The sequence below is a fragment of the Sus scrofa genome, chromosome X (genome assembly GCF_054392235.1).
Source record: "Sus scrofa isolate SSC_HxYL_T2T_F1_AM1 chromosome X, Sscrofa_HxYL_maternal_Yorkshire_Landrace_v2.0, whole genome shotgun sequence".
Taxonomy (NCBI): Eukaryota; Metazoa; Chordata; class Mammalia; order Artiodactyla; family Suidae; genus Sus; species Sus scrofa.
The window spans coordinates 34,827,477-34,846,155 of record NC_139401.1 but is presented as its reverse complement, the minus strand read 5'-3'; the positions used below and the strand labels follow the sequence as shown (position 1 = coordinate 34,846,155).

The 18,679-nt window shown below is 38.1% G+C and overlaps 1 protein-coding gene across 1 annotated transcript in view; it reads right to left on the bottom strand.

Moving 5' to 3' along the window:
• The window catches only part of LOC100623332 (melanoma-associated antigen B16-like), a 742,359-nt gene that overhangs the window by 499,218 nt on the left and 224,462 nt on the right, over nt 1-18,679 (bottom strand). The window contains 1 exon segment of the mRNA XM_085007606.1: nt 15,678-15,769. The gene's annotated coding sequence lies outside the window, so the exon portion shown is untranslated.

Genomic DNA, 18,679 nt, shown 5'->3' with positions numbered 1-18,679 from the left:
GATGATCCTGCTGTATAGCACAGGGAACTCTATCTAATCACTTGTGATGGAACATGATGGAGGATAATATGAGGAAAAGAATGTGTATATATGTATAACTGGGTCACTTTGGCTGTACAGCATAAATTGAGAGAACAATGTAAATCAACTACAATAAAATATTAAAAACATAAATAAAAAATAAAAAATCCTTACTTCCAAAATGAAAGAAAAATAATCCTTAAGACTCCTGAACACACACACACACAAATGCATACATAACATACACACAGACACACAGATTGCTGGGCCTCCGGAGGCTATCCCTGTAACGACTGCGACACAGACATTTCTCCTAATGGTTCTCACCTGTGTCATCTGGCCAAACAGGTTATGAAGCTCACCACACAGATTTTTGGCCTCCTGTCCCTGTATTCACAGGGATCCAAACAAGGAGCCAGGAAGAGATGGTTTGGGCCAATACCAAGGTTCACCCTACTGCTGGACCTGGTGGTATACATCTGTTCCCTGTTTTACCTGCAAAGTAATTAAACCCTATACCAACCTCTGGGATGCCAGAGCTTTTGAGCCCCAAACTTTCTCACCATCTGTGCTTTCTGAGAATTACTGAGAGACAGTTTATGCTTGGAAGGCCTTCTCCAGTCTCCAAACAGACATTTATCCAATCAGCAAATTCAGTGATTTCAAACTCTCCACTGAGCAAACACCACCAAGCTCATTTTGCAGGCTTGGAAGAACGGTTCATGCTTCCAGGAGCAGGCTCAGAAACACTTTGGGACATGTTTTTACATGCCATCCTGCCAAATCCTCCAATGGACAAGCTTGCTCACTTCCTACTCTCTGCCAGACTATATTCCAAAGCCAAAACCAGGAGACAGACTGTTTTGCATCCTCCAAAAGGAAGCAAAGTTCAAATACTAGAGGCAAATGCTTGGGTAAATAAACCCTACCACCTAAACCAACATCTTCACTCACAGCTATTAACTCGTTTATGGTAGATACACAGTAAGAGCAGCCAAAGGTTTGAGTGGGGTAGGAGCTGAAAAAGCCCTAAAGCATCACTTGCAAATTATACTAAAAGTTGGCTTTGAATCAAATTCTAGGATATATCCAGTTATTAATTACCCATTATCAAGCATCCATAAAGCAGTTCAGGCAATTTGGAGGTGGCACCTGACAACTGCATTTTTAACAAGCGTCTTAGATGATCCTAAAGCACACAAAAGTGTTAAAACCACTGTCTAAAGCTGTGCATACATCAGGGCTGATGCCTACCTTGGCTGCCTCCCATTTGGTCTGTGGGAGCTGGAAGAGACTGGCAAAGAACTGCTGCAAGGATGCCCAGGGAAGGAAACATTGGAGGTAGACTAGAGGTGCATTACACGTGCTCTTTGGCTTTGTTTATTTTATAAAGCATAGAAATTATCTGAGGAGATTTTTTAACTTATTTTTTTATTTTTATTTATTTATTTATTTATTTAGGCTTTTTAGGGCCACTCTCGTGGCATGTGGATGTTACCAGGCTAGGGGTTGAATCGGAGCTGTAGCTGCCAGCCTATGCCAGAGCCACAGCAATGTAGGATCCAAGCTGCATCTGTGACGTACACCACAGCTCATGGCAACGCCAGATCCTTAACCCCTGAGCAGAGCCAGGGATGGAACCCACAACCTCATGGTTCCTAGTCAGATTCATTTCTGCTGCACCACGATGGGAACTGAGATTTTTTTAAATACAGGGTTATGGAACATACAACATGCTCAATCTGCATGCTTGCTATTGGAGTTTCATATATATTTTTCAAAAATTCTAATCCATGTGTGCAAATAATTGTTACTGAACTAGCCTAAAGTCCCTTTCCATTTCTCCTGCTCCAGTTCCAGAGCTTCTAGCAATAGAAAAATCTTTGTTTTCTGTACCCAGAGTTGCTATTATCACTGGGTTCTCAGGCAAGTCATTTAACATATCAGAAATTCAGTTTTCTCAAAAGAAAATACACGAATATAAATACTCTAATAAAATGTTATCCCAAATCCAGTCCTCTCATTAGCCACAAATTTTCATTTGCAGGTGTGGCAGGAGACAATAGTTTGATAATAATCAAGGCTTTTCCTTCTCATTTTCTTGATAATTCCAGGATCCTTCTTCACCTATTGGGTCATCGGTATTACTTGATCCAGAGAAAGGCTAACCCAGATGAGAAAAAAGAAGTGAGCTTCTGAGTAGATAAACTGGCAGGATACCTGAGTTAGGAAAACCTGGCATTCCAATAAACTCAGCCTTGAAAGAAGCAGACCTAGAGTTTATGCTATATATATTCTACTCAAAGGGTTGTAAAAGGATGTGAGAACAGTTTCCTAGCTTGTCCTGATAAGGAATTTGTGCTTTTGCTTTAGGGAAAGAAAAATAATTGGAAGAATTGATCAGGGAAGTTAAATTGTGGATTAAATGTTCCTAGCCTGTTTCCTAAGGCTTAGGGTTAGTGGGACCCAAACAAAAGAGACGTTAGTGAGAGGTCCATAGAGAAGTTCCATGGCTACATTGGCACCTCAATTTAGAGTAACAAGTTATAAGTGTATATTCTCAATGCAGTGGGTGGAGGAACATCCCAAAATGGCTTAAACCCTTCAGTGGGACATAAAAATGGCTAAAAGTATACTGGATACTTGGTTAGGCCGCAAAATGAATAAAAAATTGATCTGCAATAAATTGGGCACCACAGAGCGGAGGGTCTTGGATGTTTGACCCACAAAGGCAGTGGATCGATGTCAACCAGTAATACCACTTTGGATTATTCATTTCAGCCAAAGCCAGTGTTTAGTTGGTTCCAATGTTAAGCTATACATAATAAATTACATATATTCCCCAAGTACCTGCTTATTTATAAATCCCCTTGAAACACAGATCAACTTCAGGGCAAATAGAAGGAGAGGAGAAACAGGAATTTCTTCAACTAGGAGAGTGCTACCCTAAAAGAGATGGAGTTTCAAACTAAAATTTATGTTCAATTTAAAAGATTACATTTTTCACTACTGAGCTGGAATGGATGCTCAACATCTAATTTTAGTTCAGTTACAGAGGCAAAAAGATAAGGACATCTTAGCCCTTCTGTAGTTAGAGACTATACCTAGGACAATTTTGCTTTCCTGATTAAATTAGTTACTTATTATCAGATGCTTCTACTCTTTGATGAATACATTAATTTTTTTTCTTCTTTTTTTCTTTCTTTTCTTTTCTTTTTTTTTTCTTTTGTCTTTTTGCCTTTTCTAGAGCCGCTCCCTTGGCATATGGAGGCTAGGGGTCTAATCGGACCTGTAGCTGCTGGCCTACACCAGAGGCACAGCAACACAGGATCTGAGCCGCATCTGGAACCTACACCACAGCTCATGGCAACGCCGGATCCTTAACCCACTGAGCGAGGCCAGGGATCGAACCCGAAACCTCATGGTTCCTAGTCGGATTCGTTAACCACTGCGCCACAACGGGAACTCCAAATATGTTAATTTTCTATCCAGAATTTAGTACCTCCAAATAGTGACTACTTTATGCAGAACAGTTTATATAGTTAAACGTTTTTTTTTGTGTTTGTAGTCCACAAATTCAATGTTCTTACTAAAAAAGTTTCTTTCTTTCTTTTTTTTTTTTTTTTTTTGTAGAAATGGAAAAGTCAATCCTTAAACTTGAATGGAGTTGCATGGCACTCCAAATAGCCAAAACAATCTTGAAAAAAGTAACAAAGTTAAAGGACTTAAACTTACTGATTTCAAAACTAGCTAAAAAGCTACAATATTTCTGACAGTGTGCTACTGGAATAAAGACCAAAGGAATAGAACTTAGAGTCCAGAAATAAACCTATACATCTAAAGTCAACTGAATTTTTTTTTTTTTTTGTATTTTTGCTATTTCTTTGGGCCGCTCCCGTGGCATATGGAGGTTCCCAGGCTAGGGGTCGAATCGGAGCTGTAGCCACTGGCCTACGCCAGAGCCACAGCAACGCGGGATCCGAGCCATGTCTGCAACCTACACCACAGCTCACGGCAACGCTGGATCATTAACCCACTGAGCAAGGGCAGGGACCGAACCCGCAACCTCATGGTTCCTAGTCGGATTCGTTAACCACTGCGCCACGACGGGAACTCCTGAATTTTTTTTGTAATGATGCCAAGACCATCTGTCTTTGTCAGCTGGGGCTGCCATGACAAAGTAGTACAGACATGAAGGGCTTAAAAAACAATGATTTGATTCTCATAGTTGTAGAGGACAGATGTCCAAGATCAAGGTGCCATGAGAATTGATTTCTCCTGAGGCCATTCTCCTTAGCTTGAAGATGGCTGTCTTCTTGCTGTGTCCTCACAGAGCATTTTCTTTTGTGTGCTTACATCCCTGGTGCCCCCTTTTCCTTTTAAAAAGATACCAGACAGATTGGATTAGGGTTTCACACTTATGACCTCATTCAACCTCATTTACCCCTCTTTAAAAGCCTATCTCCAAATAGAGTTATAGTAGGCTTTAGGGCTTGAACACATAAATTGTGGGGGAATACGATTCACTCCAAAACACTGTCCAGAGTAGAAAGATTATCCTCTTCAACATATGCTGCTAGCATAACCTGGGTCCCAATATATGAAAGTTAATTTGGAACCTTCAGCTCCTGTACAAAAATTAACTAAAAATAAACAAAAGATATAAATGCAAACTCTAAAACTATGAAGTCATTACAAAGAAACATAGGAATAAATTTCATGACCTTGGATTTGCTAATGTATTCCTGGATAAGATCCTAAATGCATGGCCAACAAAATAGATAAAGCAGACTTCATCAAAGTTAAAATCTTACATTATCAAGAATGTGAAAAAAGATGCCATCTATTACATTTAGAATGGATAAACAACAAAGTCCTACTGTATAGCACAGGGAACTCTATCCAATCTCCTGGGGTAGACCATGATGGAAAATAATATAAAAAAAGAATGTATATATATATATATATATGTATGACTGATTCATTTCTCTATACAGCAGAAACTGGCACAACACTGTAAATCAACTATAATAAAAAAGGGTCAAGACTTTTTTAAAAAAGAGTGAAAAGAAAACTTACAAAATAGAAGGGGATATTTTCCAACTACATATCTTATAAGAATTAAGTATTCAGAATAAAGAATTCTTACACAACAAAGTCAAACAACCTAATTTTAAAAAAAGCTGAAATACTTGAATAGATATGACTCCAAAGAAGTTATACAAATGGACATACACATGAAAAGATGGTCAACATTTTCAGTCATTACAGAAATGCGAATAAAACAACAAAGTGAGGAGTTCCCTTTGTGGCTCAGTGGTTAACGAATCCGACTAGGAACCATGAGATTGTGGGTTTGATCCTTGGCCTTGCTCAGTGGGTTAAGGATCCGGAGTTGCTATGAGCTGTGGTGTAGGTTGCAGACGCAGCTTGGATCCCACGTTGCTGTGGCTGTGGCATAGGCCAGCAGCTACAGGTCCGATTAGACCCCTAGCCTGGGAACCTCCATATACCCCCAGAGCAGCCCTAGAAAAGGCAAAAAGACAAAACAAACAAAAAAAACAAGGTGAGACCACACACACTAGAATGGCTGTAATCAACAAAATATAAAGTAATCAGTGTTTGCATGTATAAAAAGAAACTAGAACCTTTGTACATTGCTAGTGAGAATGTAACATTGTTCAGCATTATGGAAGACAGATCAAAAATTGAAACACAGACTTGCCATATACCCAACAATTCCATTACTAGATATGTATATACCCAAGAGAATTGAAAGCTAATACTCAAATGCATGTATTTACATGTCCATAGCAGAATTATTTACAATAACCAAATGTGAAAACAGCCAAAATGTTTATCAAGAGATAAATGGATTAACCTATGTACACAATGGAATATTACTTAGCTGTAAAAAAGACTGAAATACTAATACATGCTCCAACACAGATGAACCACAAAAGCATTATGTTAAATGACAGAAGCCATACACAAAAGGTCATATAGTATACCATTCTATTTACAAGAAAAAAATCAGAACAGGTTTATCATAGAGACAGGAAGCAGATTGGTATTTGCCTGGGATAGTAAAAGAGGGAAGTGGTAAGTACCTGCTGAATGGCTACAGAGTTTCCTTTGCAGATGATTAAAATGTTTTGGAACTAGAGAGAAACGGCTGCATAACTTTGTGAATAGTGAACATATTAAATATCACTTAATCATTCACTTTAATATGATAAATTTTCTGTCATGTAAATTTTATCTCTATATACATGAAAAATTTTTGGAATCTCACACAAGCCCCCCACTTAGGTAACTACAATTAGTACTCATCACATTTGGTGCAAAGATATAAACTGTGTTACCAAAGTACCAATTTTTACTATTTTCCAATTTGTAGAGCAAATGATATATAAATTGAGCATTTATGGTAAATTTAGCAATTTCTAGATTTTTCTCAGTATTATTTAGGAGGGAAATCCTAGATTTTCGTCTTCACCATCTGTTTTCCTCTGGGCTACATATATTGTGGTTGGTTGAGTATTTCACATTGTCACCTAAGGGTTTGTGTTTGGTCCAGAACCACTTTCTGCCCTCAACGGCCTTGGCCGAGATGCCTCTGGTTTGTCATTCATCCCATCTTGTTGATTGCTCTCTGATGCCAGATCTATGCAAGATATGTCATCCTCCTTATCTACACACTGAATTCCTTCAAATCCATTGAGACTTCCTCCAAATGTTTCCTTCCAGAGACACTAGGAATGTGGATGTTCAAAATCTCCCTTACTCTCAGACAGCCAACTATACTGCAAGGAATTTGGGGATGCAAGCAACTTGGGACAGTCAGAGCTGCTTTACAATTACAGCTTCCCTTTGGCCATTTTTACTATGCAGATGTTGGCATGCTGCACTCTTGAAATTGCAAATGGGAAGTGGGAATAAATCATGTCTGATCTTATTTTATCATAAATTGGAAACTCTTTGGCTCTACCTAACAGTATCCCTTTCTGTAGAATGCACATCAGTGATTCTTTTTCTCTCCTCCCCCAGTTCTCCATTCTCTCCCACTGAGCTGCAGTCCTAGTGTAAGGAAAAACCAACTCTTTGATTATTATGGGTTCTTTCAAATGGTTCAGCACTTTGGGTCCCACCTTTTAGTATTCAAAGCAGAGCTTCTGGAACTCAATAAACATTCTCTTTGCTCAAGTAGCTCAACTATTACATTCAAAAGCTTTAGATATCAAGAATATTATGTTAGAGTTCTAAAATTCTTTGGAAATGCAGTTAACTTTTGTGCTAAAATGTTGTATTTGTTGAATTTTAATTTCTGATTAAGGTGAGCTAAATTGTTTAGATGAACTCTCCTGGTAAAATAACTTAAAACATTGGATAAAATTTACTAAACATCACTTTAAGAACACCAAAGAGCAGGTGTGATGATGGAAAAATCCCAAGCCAAGGATGTACTATAAAGTTAGAACACAGGGAGTCTAGCAGAAAGCAAAGCAATTAGTCTCACCTCACCACTCCCTCAACCTTGAGAGGTTTCCATGACTTCATTTTGGGATTTGGGTAGGGATGAGGGAACAGGGGAAGAAAAGGGGAACACAGAAGCCAAAGCTCAAGGTCTGTTATCAAAAGGGCCATATCCCTAGTACTAGAGAAAACCAGGACTAACTTATACCCAGAGGATTCATCTTGATGCTGAGCAGAGAGACAAGAGAAAGGAAAAAAATCAATTACACATAGCCATAAACAGTCTTACTGTAGATTTACTGAGGAAAAAAAAGCATTACAAAGAGAGAAAGAGAATCTAAAAAGATGAATGATTCATCAGGAAGAGAGAAAACAACAGCATAGCCTCAGCACACATACACAGGCAAAATACACAAAATTATAATAAGAAATGGATAAACCTCATAGGTGTGGGAGATTTTAGCATACTCCGCTTTTGGTAATAATCACACAAAAAAAGCAATGAGGATATAGAAGATTTGAACACCATTAACAAACATGGTCTGCTGGTTATGAGTGTCTGCATGTATATTATATGTAAATCACTTGGCCCAACAATAGCACAATACACATTATTTTCATTAAAAGAATATTTACAAACATTGACCACAAAGTTTGAGTACTGTTAATTGTTATAGTAACACCAAGGCAAGAAGTGAGTACCATAATAGACAGGATATTTTGTATCAGTCCCAGCCTGCCCATAGTGATGTTATCAGCTAGAAATGCCTGGGGCCCTCGGCTGGGCCCAAACTAATTGTGGGAGCTTTCACAGACATTTTGCCAACCAGAGCCAATGTCCTAGCTGGACCAGCCCTTGTGGTTCTTATAACTGCAAGACGCACCTCAGCAACAGCGACAAAGGAACTTTGAAAAAACAAGGCTTATTACTCACAGATCCCCGAGAATGCCCAGCATGCCTAGAGCCACACAGTAAAGCCGAGGGTAAAACTCGAGGCAGAGAGAGCGCATGCGCAGGGTAGTTCAGCATATGCAGGCTTGGGTTCAGCCTTTATTGGGATCTAGTGTGGGGTAGTTAGGGTTTCATGGGTTTACTCTTTATTGGTAAATTTAAAACACAGGAGTGAGAATTAAAGCGCAGGCAGGGAAAAACAAGTAGGTCAATGATAAAGGTTAAACAGAGCATTCTAAAAAGGGGCACTTCATAGTTGGGGCATCCTGGCTCTTCACCTAGTCGTGTACCTGGCAATATGTTTATTCGCGATGAATGTTTGAGGTGGATGCCTCCACAATCAAAAGCTTAAAGTCAGGCGCATATATTACAATCAGGAAAACTTATTGTCAGGTGCTTTCACTACACATCATAAGCTTTACTCTGGTGGTTGTGACTCGTAGGGAAATAGGATGGCTACACAAGTATTCCCTTTTCAATTTTCTAATAAACTATGCATTTGTGTTTTATGGATTTTTCTATAATTGCATTACATTTCACAATAAAGTTGATTTAAAAATAAGGACAATCAATACTTTCACTTTCTTCCCAAGTGATGCAAGGAGTTTAATTTATCCCATCCCAACTTATAAATTATTAGTGCTATGCATTTAATTCTATATATAAATCCACTAGACATTATTAATATTTTAACACAGTCAATGTGCATCTACCTATGTACTTACTATTTTTTGCTCCTACTCCCTTCTTTCACCATGGACCTTCCACCTGGAATCTTTCTTTTTTTTTCTGAAGAGGTGTACCTGTAATCTGAATGTTCTGGAAATTTCTAGTTATTGACCAGATGTTTACATTTTGATCATTTATTACACTGCATATGTATTTTTATGTACTTTTCTATATGCAACATAGTATTTAAATCAGAGAAAGTAAAAATAAACAGATTTTATTTCAAATATTTTTTGGATATACTAGTTTAACAATGAGTATAACACACATATTTTTCAGTTATCTCCCTCCCCAGTATGTATTTACTCACAATAAAATATTTCTTTAATAAATTACAATACTTTTCTTAGACACCACAATATCTAAAGAGACAGAATTAATTTAGACAGTGTGGTATATTTTTGAGGGTCATGGATTTAGAATCTGAAGTTTTAGGTTCAGATTTGGAAATTGCCATTTTGGAGATGTTTCAATTTACAAAATTTCTTCAACTTATCTGATTTTCAAATAACTCAGCTTTTATTATGTTTGGTTATTTCTTTGACAGCCAAGTGCCTAGGGAATCTTGTAAAAGATCTTGTTCAGAGATGCAGGCAGACCAGCAGACACTGGGACTTGGAGACCCCTCAGCAGGTGTCGGACACCAGCCATAAGCTTGGGTCAGGACACCAATACTTAGTAATGGAAAGAGAAAGAGTATGTACAGCTCCAAATTCTAAGGAGGGCCTCCGTATTTGTAGGCAATTATTTTAGGAAGGTAGGGACAAGGGTTAAGACAAAGGCTCCGCTTCTGCCAGGACAATTAACTCAATTCTGAGCCCTGGTGTGTTAAACTCTGTTTTCCCCTAAGAGAAAGCAAAATGAAACCACCTTCATTATTCTTTCAGCCTTGGAGCAGTTTTCAGACCATAGAAGAGAGAATACATAATGAAAGGACTAATCTTACTAGATAAAGTCAACATTGGCTTATACTTACCATTCGTTGTAGAAGAATCTCTGTATTTGTTTAGAGATGAATGTGTTGAGTTACAAATTTATTTTCACAAAGAGTTTCAAAGGGAAAAAAATTAAAAATCTATGAGATGGACAAGTAAATCAATTCCACAATATAGTAGTTGCATTACAACATTTAGCAAGGACAGGCATAGATATTGAACTAAACATCAGAGAGCTACTGTGTACTTTAAAAATTGGTGAGTAAATTCAATTTTCTATAATAAATACCCTAACAGATAAGATTTTTCTACAAAAAAGCATGTACAACAAGCCCTTAGTAATTATAGTCTTGAGGTTAAGGATTACATTGCACTGAGGATAAAAATAAAACTTTGAAAATGCAAACAGAATGTTACTAGAGAATTTCTTCCATTTGCAACAAACTTGCCTCCAAATCAATTTTACGAAGGCAGGATAAAGAATATGTATAGATTCAGTTAGATCGGTACATGGCTAATGCTCTTTATACCTTGTGCCTTTACGGTAATTGATCCATAAATATTTTTCAACCTTCTCTATTATCTTTTCAGTAAGGATTAATGAAGAACCCTGCATCCTAGATACTCAAAAGCACTTATGTCAAAAACAGTTATCCCTCCTAAAGGTTTCTCATTAAGTATTATTAAAATACTTGGTTTATGGTTTTATTTTAGCCAAAGTGAATCACAATGCTTGGTGCTTAAATGTGTCCAATTCCACATTACTTTCTAGGTAATATGCTTAGGTATTTAGAATATTATCTTATTTCACCTTCCCTAAACCATATAAGTATTCTTTTAATTTTCCTTCATAAAGACACTGAGGATTATCAAGGAGTTGCTTGGCTAGCATGTGCCAAATTGGAACCCAGACACCCTATCTCCAAAGTCCTTCCTCTGAGAGATATAGTGGCGAGTGGCTTAAGACAACATGGAGCCCAATAGAGACTGAAACCCAGCTTGCATTACAGTGCTCTACAAGGAGTATGGTGTCAGTAGATACTAACTGAACAATGTATAGTAATGTTGTCTGTGTGCATTCACCCAAATTCAGCCCTAACAGGCTTTTGGGTTAGCTGCTGAATGTCTGATTTTATAGATGAAATTGTTCATAGTGCTTTTGTGAGTTGAATTACAAACTGTAGGGAACTAATGGCACTACATCATTGAGTAGTTTGCTTCTTCTTCTTCTTCTTTTTTTTTATTGTGGGGATCTATTTGGCTGATTTTTCACAGCAAAAATCCTATGGAAAAAACATACCATATCTGACTTATTTGGATTACATGAATCCTTGGCAATTGAGAAAATTGATAATCACCCTTTAATGATACTGCTCTTTTCAGGTTAGTAGTGAGGTTCTTTTTTTTCTTCATTTTTTAAAGTTTTATTGAAGTATAGTTGGGTTACAATGTCGTGACAATTTCTGCTATACAACAAAGTGATTCAGTCATACATGTACACATATCCATTCTCTTTCAGATTCTTTTCCTTCATAGATTATTGTAGAATATTGGGTAGAGTTCCCCGTGATATACAACAGGTCAGTAATGAGGTTCTTTTACTTTAGAATCATTGTATTGATGACAAACTTCCCTGTATCATTTCTGTACATTATATCCCATTTTAATTGAATTTTAATGTAATATCAGAGTAATGTTTTGTCAAGATACCATAATATTTAATTCAAGAATATAACTCTTTCCAAACTATTATACATAGAATGGGTAAACAACAAAGTCCTACTGGGTAGCACAGGGAACTATATTCAATATCCTGTAATAAATCATAATATAAAAGAAAAAAGAATATAATTCCTTCATTTATTTAAGGGAAAAGATGACAACTTGGGGGTGACATTTGAATTATATGCTAAATTACAATATATGTCTTTAGAAGTTAACAGTTTAAAGTCTGTACAGAAAATAAGGGTTATACTCATTGGAAGAACAGGAGTACAAAGAGATTTTTGAGGGCATTTCTGAAACCCTATTTTATGATTATATTTAAAGAAAAGAGAGTCATATAGGGATCCTGACAATAGATATGGGGAAGAAATATGAGGCTGGGAGTCAGTAAACTGATATTCTAATCACAAGATTTTTACATAAGTGAGGAATCTAGAGGAAGTTACAGCATCATTTAACTTCACTTTTCTATGTTGGATATTTGAAGACTGAAGTAAAGCATTTCTCAGATGACATTCAGCTATAAAAGTCTAAAACCTTAAAACATTTGGATCTCATCTCTTTCAGATGGTTTTGGATCACTTTACTCCTGAGTTTATGATTTTCAATTTCCACGTCAATAATGTAAAGGAAATATGGTAATAAATAACACTTTTTTCCCTAAATTTTATGTACCTACACACCTGTTCTGTGAATAGAGCTCCAGTTTGTATTTATAAAAACATAAAAAGTAGGTAACCAATAGTATATAAAAATGCACTTATACAAAAAATTAATTCATAATGCATGCAACCTGGGAGGTATGTAAAATGTTGAGGCTTAGATACCAATAGTCTGGGTGAAAGAAAGCATCTGACATAGACATGAAGAATACCTCTCCCTTCCTCCTAAAAGAAAATACCACATATGGTTGTGGGTTTTCATAAATATTATTGGGAGTGTCACAAAATATTTGAATAAATGTTTGAAATAATACCCAGCACAAATCATTTGATATTACAACAGAGATAAAGCAGCTTTGGATTCCTGAGAGATCTCACAAATCAGAGTACACACATCTATGAATGCCAAATTTCAGAATGCTTCCCCAGAATCTTGCCATCATGACCCACTGGCATTTCCAAGATGTCTTTCGGTCACCTGGAGGGTCATCCAGGCCATCCTGGCATTAACAGCCCCATGTGAACACCATTATGTGATGATAAATAGCACTTTCTTGTTCTTTGAAACTAAGTATGGCATTCTTTGAGTGTGGTCTCAACACAAACATTTGTATGTCTCACTTAACCCCATAAGGGAGAAGTAAGATTAAACTCTGGCTGTAGAAATACATAATTAAGAATAAGATTCCACAAAAATACTCCATTAACTAATTTGTTTTGTTGATGCTGACTGGATGAATCACATTTCTCCCTACCTCCTTCTGAATAGAATATCCTGCCTCCCCATCTTATCTGTCTGGCAAATTCCTCTGCACAATTCCATGTAATATCAAATAATACCTCTTACAGGAAGTTTCCCAAATTCCCTCAGGATCAATTGCCTTCTTTCCTATCATCTCACAGCACATTGCACATAGCTCCTTTAGAGCACTCACATGCTGCACTACAGTCTTTTATTCATGTACTTCTTACTGCTCAGAGGTTGATCAAGGAATGGTCCATCCAAATACACTTCTGGAGAGAGTCAAATTATGAGGGCATGATAAAATACCACTGTAAAAAATGGAACTGGCTTGCTAGTTAATTTAGCCTTCCTCAAACTACTTGCACAAATGATGGGCTATAAACCAATATATAGACTGCAGTACAAAGCGGAGATTACAGATCAAAGGACGAAACAATGAAGGAGGGAGGTAGGGGAAAGGTAAGGAGAGAGGGAAGAAAAGGGAAGAAGGAAGAATGGAGGAAAGGGACAGAGGGAGGGAGGGGGGAAAAAGAAAAAGAGAAACCTCTGTCAGTTTGTAATTCTTATATTTAGTGTCCTACATGTGACTTCATGGTACAGCTTCAAAACATTCCACCATCCCTAATATTAGTCAGCAAGGAGTTGAGTGCAGTCAACAGCTGCAACCACTGAAATTCTGAAATCAAATAATGTAAAAATAAAGTTCTTTTTTTCTTGGAATGAATGATTTATTTTCTTAATTAAAATATATTAAAGTGTTTTTCAGGTGTCTCATGCAGAAAACTGAAAAATAGAAATTTAAATTAGAAAGCCTCTGTAAAACTCAGAAATATATAGCCCAAATGAAAATCTAGAAAAAAAGTTATGAGCATACTCTTATATTCTTAGATTTTGCAACTAGGAGTCCCACCATGGTACGGTGGGTTAAGAATCCAATCACAGTAGCTCGGGTTGCTGCGGAAACATGGGTTCCATCCCTGGCCCAGTACACTGGGTTAAGGATCCAGTATTGCCATAGCTGTGGCAGAGGTCACAGCTGTGGCCTGGATTCAATTCCTGGCCCAGGAACTTCCATATGCCACGGGTGTGGCCATTAAAAAAAAAAAAAAAAAGATTTTGCAACCATATCCTCATAAGACGGATGATTTTATCCTCAGTAAAAATAACCAATGCTCTCCAGTTGTGTCAGGAATAAGATATAATTCCAAATAAATAAAAATGTATGCATGCAATATTAAATCTCTCATTAAAAAAACTCTAAAGACATGAGAATAAAAGTTTGTAGCCAAAAATTTGGCTTTATGTATTTCTAATGAAACGATGCCAATGTTTGAAGTCTGCAGTTTCCATTTTTCTCAGTCCTGCTCTGATATTGCTAGAGTGGGACATATCTTATTTGTTTTGGACCTCATGACCCAGAAAAGGTAAATGTTTGATAAATGCTTTTTGAGTGAATGAACTGTTATTGCCTTAAATTTTCTCATTTCAAAGACTAAGCCAAGACTCATCACTTCATTGCCAATGCTATTGTTATCATCGTCAGCTTCAAATTAATAAGATCCAGTCTTCTATACATAAATGATTATGGTTGCTGACATAATGAAATTTGAGGAGCATTGTGAAAGCCCTTGCCATCAAAAAGAACTCCTTGATTCTACATTAGCCAATTTGAAGGGTGATATTTCCTTTAAAATTGCTTTGTATGGGTCTGGAGATGCTTTCAGTCCTAGAAGGCTAGTGACCTGTTTTTTGATGAGCACTCTTCTGTGGAGAAGTTCAGTAGTCCACTGATTCAATGAGCATGAGACTAGTATGGGATTAATGCTATTATTATAACATATCAGAAAAACTATAAAGTATAATTTTTCCACCTTAAAGTTAGTTCTTTCTGTGTCATTGTCACATGGATCATTATTATTATTATTATTATTTTTATTTTTATGGGCGCACCTGCAGCATATGGAAGTTCCCAGATCAGGGATCAAACCTGTGTCTTCACAGTGACCTGAACCACTGCAGTGGGATTCTTAACCCACTGCACCATGGCAAAACTCCAAGTATGGACCATTTTGCCACTGAACTTAGTAGCCTAAATAGAGTCTTCTCCAGCTTCGCTTGCAATGACTTCTGGGTTAACATTCACATTTTCTGGCTTCATATTATGTACCAAACACACTGAGTCAAAGGCCATACAAAATTTTTATCAGTGTTTCCTTTATGATATGTGTATTTTCCAGGCAGAGCTCATAATGAGGATTTGGAGAGGCAATCTGATAATTCCTCTGATTAATGATTCCTAGGTTTCATTCATTTCTTATAATATTACATCTTTGATGTGAATTTTGACATGGACAACAAATTACTCTATCTTACTTTCCTGAGTTAGGTTGTCCCATTCCTGTAAACAAATTCCCAGATGTTAGCTTTCTTACCAGATACTGCTGATGTTAATGCTGACATTCACGACCATAAACACTGGTGATGACCACAAGATTTAAGTTCAGCAGTAGAAAGAAAGTGGTACCTATGAGAGAACAAAGGGGACTGTTCTCACCCAGAGGGCAAACGCTGATATTAACATCTTCCAGTAGAGCATGAAGCATTACGTAGTATCCGTTTGTAAAGACATAGTAACCTGTTTCATCTCATCAGATTTCACTATTGGGATTTGGCTTAATATTATAGCTCATTGGCTCCATAGCAGCATTTCAGCACACAGGTGTGGTCATGAGGATTCTCCCAAAATTGAAACGTCTAAACAAACTGCCTAAACCTCTCAGGTGACTGGGTGTGATGTCAGGAATTTTAACACGGAAGAGCATTCCAAACAAAGTGTTCACCATTTTACATCTAAACGAAGAGCTGAAGTGGAAGCAGAAGCACAAATATGGGGACAGAGGAGCCAGGGGATCCCTTCTGCCCCACTGGTGCTTCTGATGGATGCCCTTATGATGTTCTGCCATCATAGAAGCAACAGCTCAATTATGGGTCCTGGACCACACTTTAGTGGACTCATCCTGTGACATGCAAAAAGTCATTTCCACCTCTTAGCACCTCAAATTCATCCTGTATAAAATGTGACACCAAATTCCTGCCTTTTAACATGAGTATTGTGAAGAATAAATAGAATAATTATGTAAATACATTTTAGAAGCAGTAAAATATTGTTAAAATATAGTTTATTATTAGCCACTCACACATTCCTTATACATCCAAAATTTATTGAACATCCACCACATGCCTCTGGACCTTCCTTTTTATCTCTCGGGTGGCTCCTTCCTCCCTTGCCCTACCCAACCCCGCCACCCCCAACCCTACATCCTGATTATCTCTGATCCATCCTTTAAGACTCTGGCTAAACAGTATATTTGCTTTCCTATCTCCCCATGCCCCTCTCCAGACAGCTGATTATTCCCTCTTTAGTGCTAATGCTCTACCAAGTAGACACCTATGATTTTATGTTTTATTACAATGGGTTTTGGTCCCTCTTGCAATTGTTGCCCTCAAAGACTACATGTTCATGTTTGTATTTTCAATGCTGAGCAGAGGGTGCTGGGAGATTGGGGATGTTTGATGGAGGAACACTGGGAGAAGAGGCCTCAAGGTATGGTCCAAACTGTTTCATTATTTCAGGTTTAATGCATGGATCACGGGGGTGGCAGGGGAGGCTTAATCTTATGCCTTGTGCATTACAGGATTTATGCCTGTTCACGCTCTGTAACCAACCAGCCATGTGGGCCACCAGAGTCCTGATTACAAGAAGGACTTAGGAAATTTCTGGGAGATAATCTTTTTAAAGGAAGCCATAATCAAGCAGGCAGCTGAACCTTAATCTGTTGGCAAAGGAATAATTCTAATTCCAGTGTAGGATGATATCCAAATGTGTCTAATGAGCAGCCTTTTATGAACTCCTGTCTGTGCTTGAGGGAAAAAAATGTGAGGACATTCTCAAAGAGCTAATTTCACTAAAACCTCTATGAAATGAAAGCAGAATGCAGTGGGCCTTTGCATTTCCTGACTTGCACTCCTCCTACCCCACCTGTGTATAACATAGAAGGTAAGAGAAACGATCCCTAAGTTCTTCACAGAATAGAGATTTGGCACCTCAGGGGCCAAGAAACATCAGCAGTGATAATAGGCAGAAGCATCATGAGCACTGATCATAGCCATGGTGCTCAGAACGAGGGGCAGAAATAGCAAAGAGTGGAAGCAGGAATCATGCAGCAGCAGTGCTCAGCCCAGCCTCTGCAGGAGCCTCACCTGAGGACAGGTGAGACACAATGACAGTTAAGTAGTCAAGGATCCTTTTCTTAAGCAGCCACCTGTTGGCTTTCAAACTTCCCCTTCCCCTTCCATTCCCACACTGCTCCCCATCCTCAGTATCACTTTCATCCCACAATTTAGTGACTTCATTTATCTTCAAGGTTGTCATTTAAGTTGCTTTGAGCTTGATTCCTCCATCTGCCAAGAAGACACTTTCAGCCACCTTAGAGACCTGAAACCCCTTATGAATCTCCCCTGTTTCTTCTAGACCCAACTCAAGTGACTCCCTAGTGAAGCTCTAACAAACACTAGGATTGCAGGTGCCACGTGCCCATCCTCCGGGCCAGGGGCTGGAAATGTGGGTTCCGGAGCCAGAGTGCCGGTGTTAGCAGTGGGAGCTCCACAGTTTATCTGTTCTTTGAACAAGTTCTTTTCTTTAAATCTCAATTTCTTCTTCTTTTTAAAAATTTTTATATATTTATTTTTTGGCTGGTGGGGGCTGTACTCGCCGCATATGGAGGTTCCCAGGCTAGGGGTTGAATCAAAGCTACAGCTGGGGGCCTATGCCACAGACACCAAAAACACAAAGCAGGATCTGAGCTGCGTCTGCAACCTACACCACAGCTCCTGGTAACGCTGATCCTTAACCCACTGAGCTAGGCCAGGGATCAAATCCACATCCTAGTCAGATACTAGTCAGGTTTGTGATTGCTGAGCCACAATGGGAACTCCCTAAATCTCAGTTTCTTAACCTGTTAAATGAAGCCACGGATCTTGCCTACCACACGGTCTGTTGGCTGAATTAACCGAGTTAAGCAGTTAATAAAGCAGCACACTTGAAGTGTTTTAAAAAAAATTAGCTGTGCTTTTTATTACTTGCTGATCCCATTTTGTGACCCCATAATTATTATTTCTGAAAGGCTGTGAACTCTTTGAGGGAGGGGATGGATTCTGTATATCCTTCATCTTTATATCCTGGTTACTTAGCACCATGTGAGGGCCTGGCTTTAGTGAATGACTCTTAAGATGTGTACATGATTGAATAATTAACTGGATGAAGAATGCGGTAGTAACAGAGGGGCCTTTTTAACATGTGCAGTAGTTGCTGCCTCCAGAGATGATAAGCAGGCAGAGGAAATTATGCCGCTAAAGGACAGGTGAAGGAAAGCAA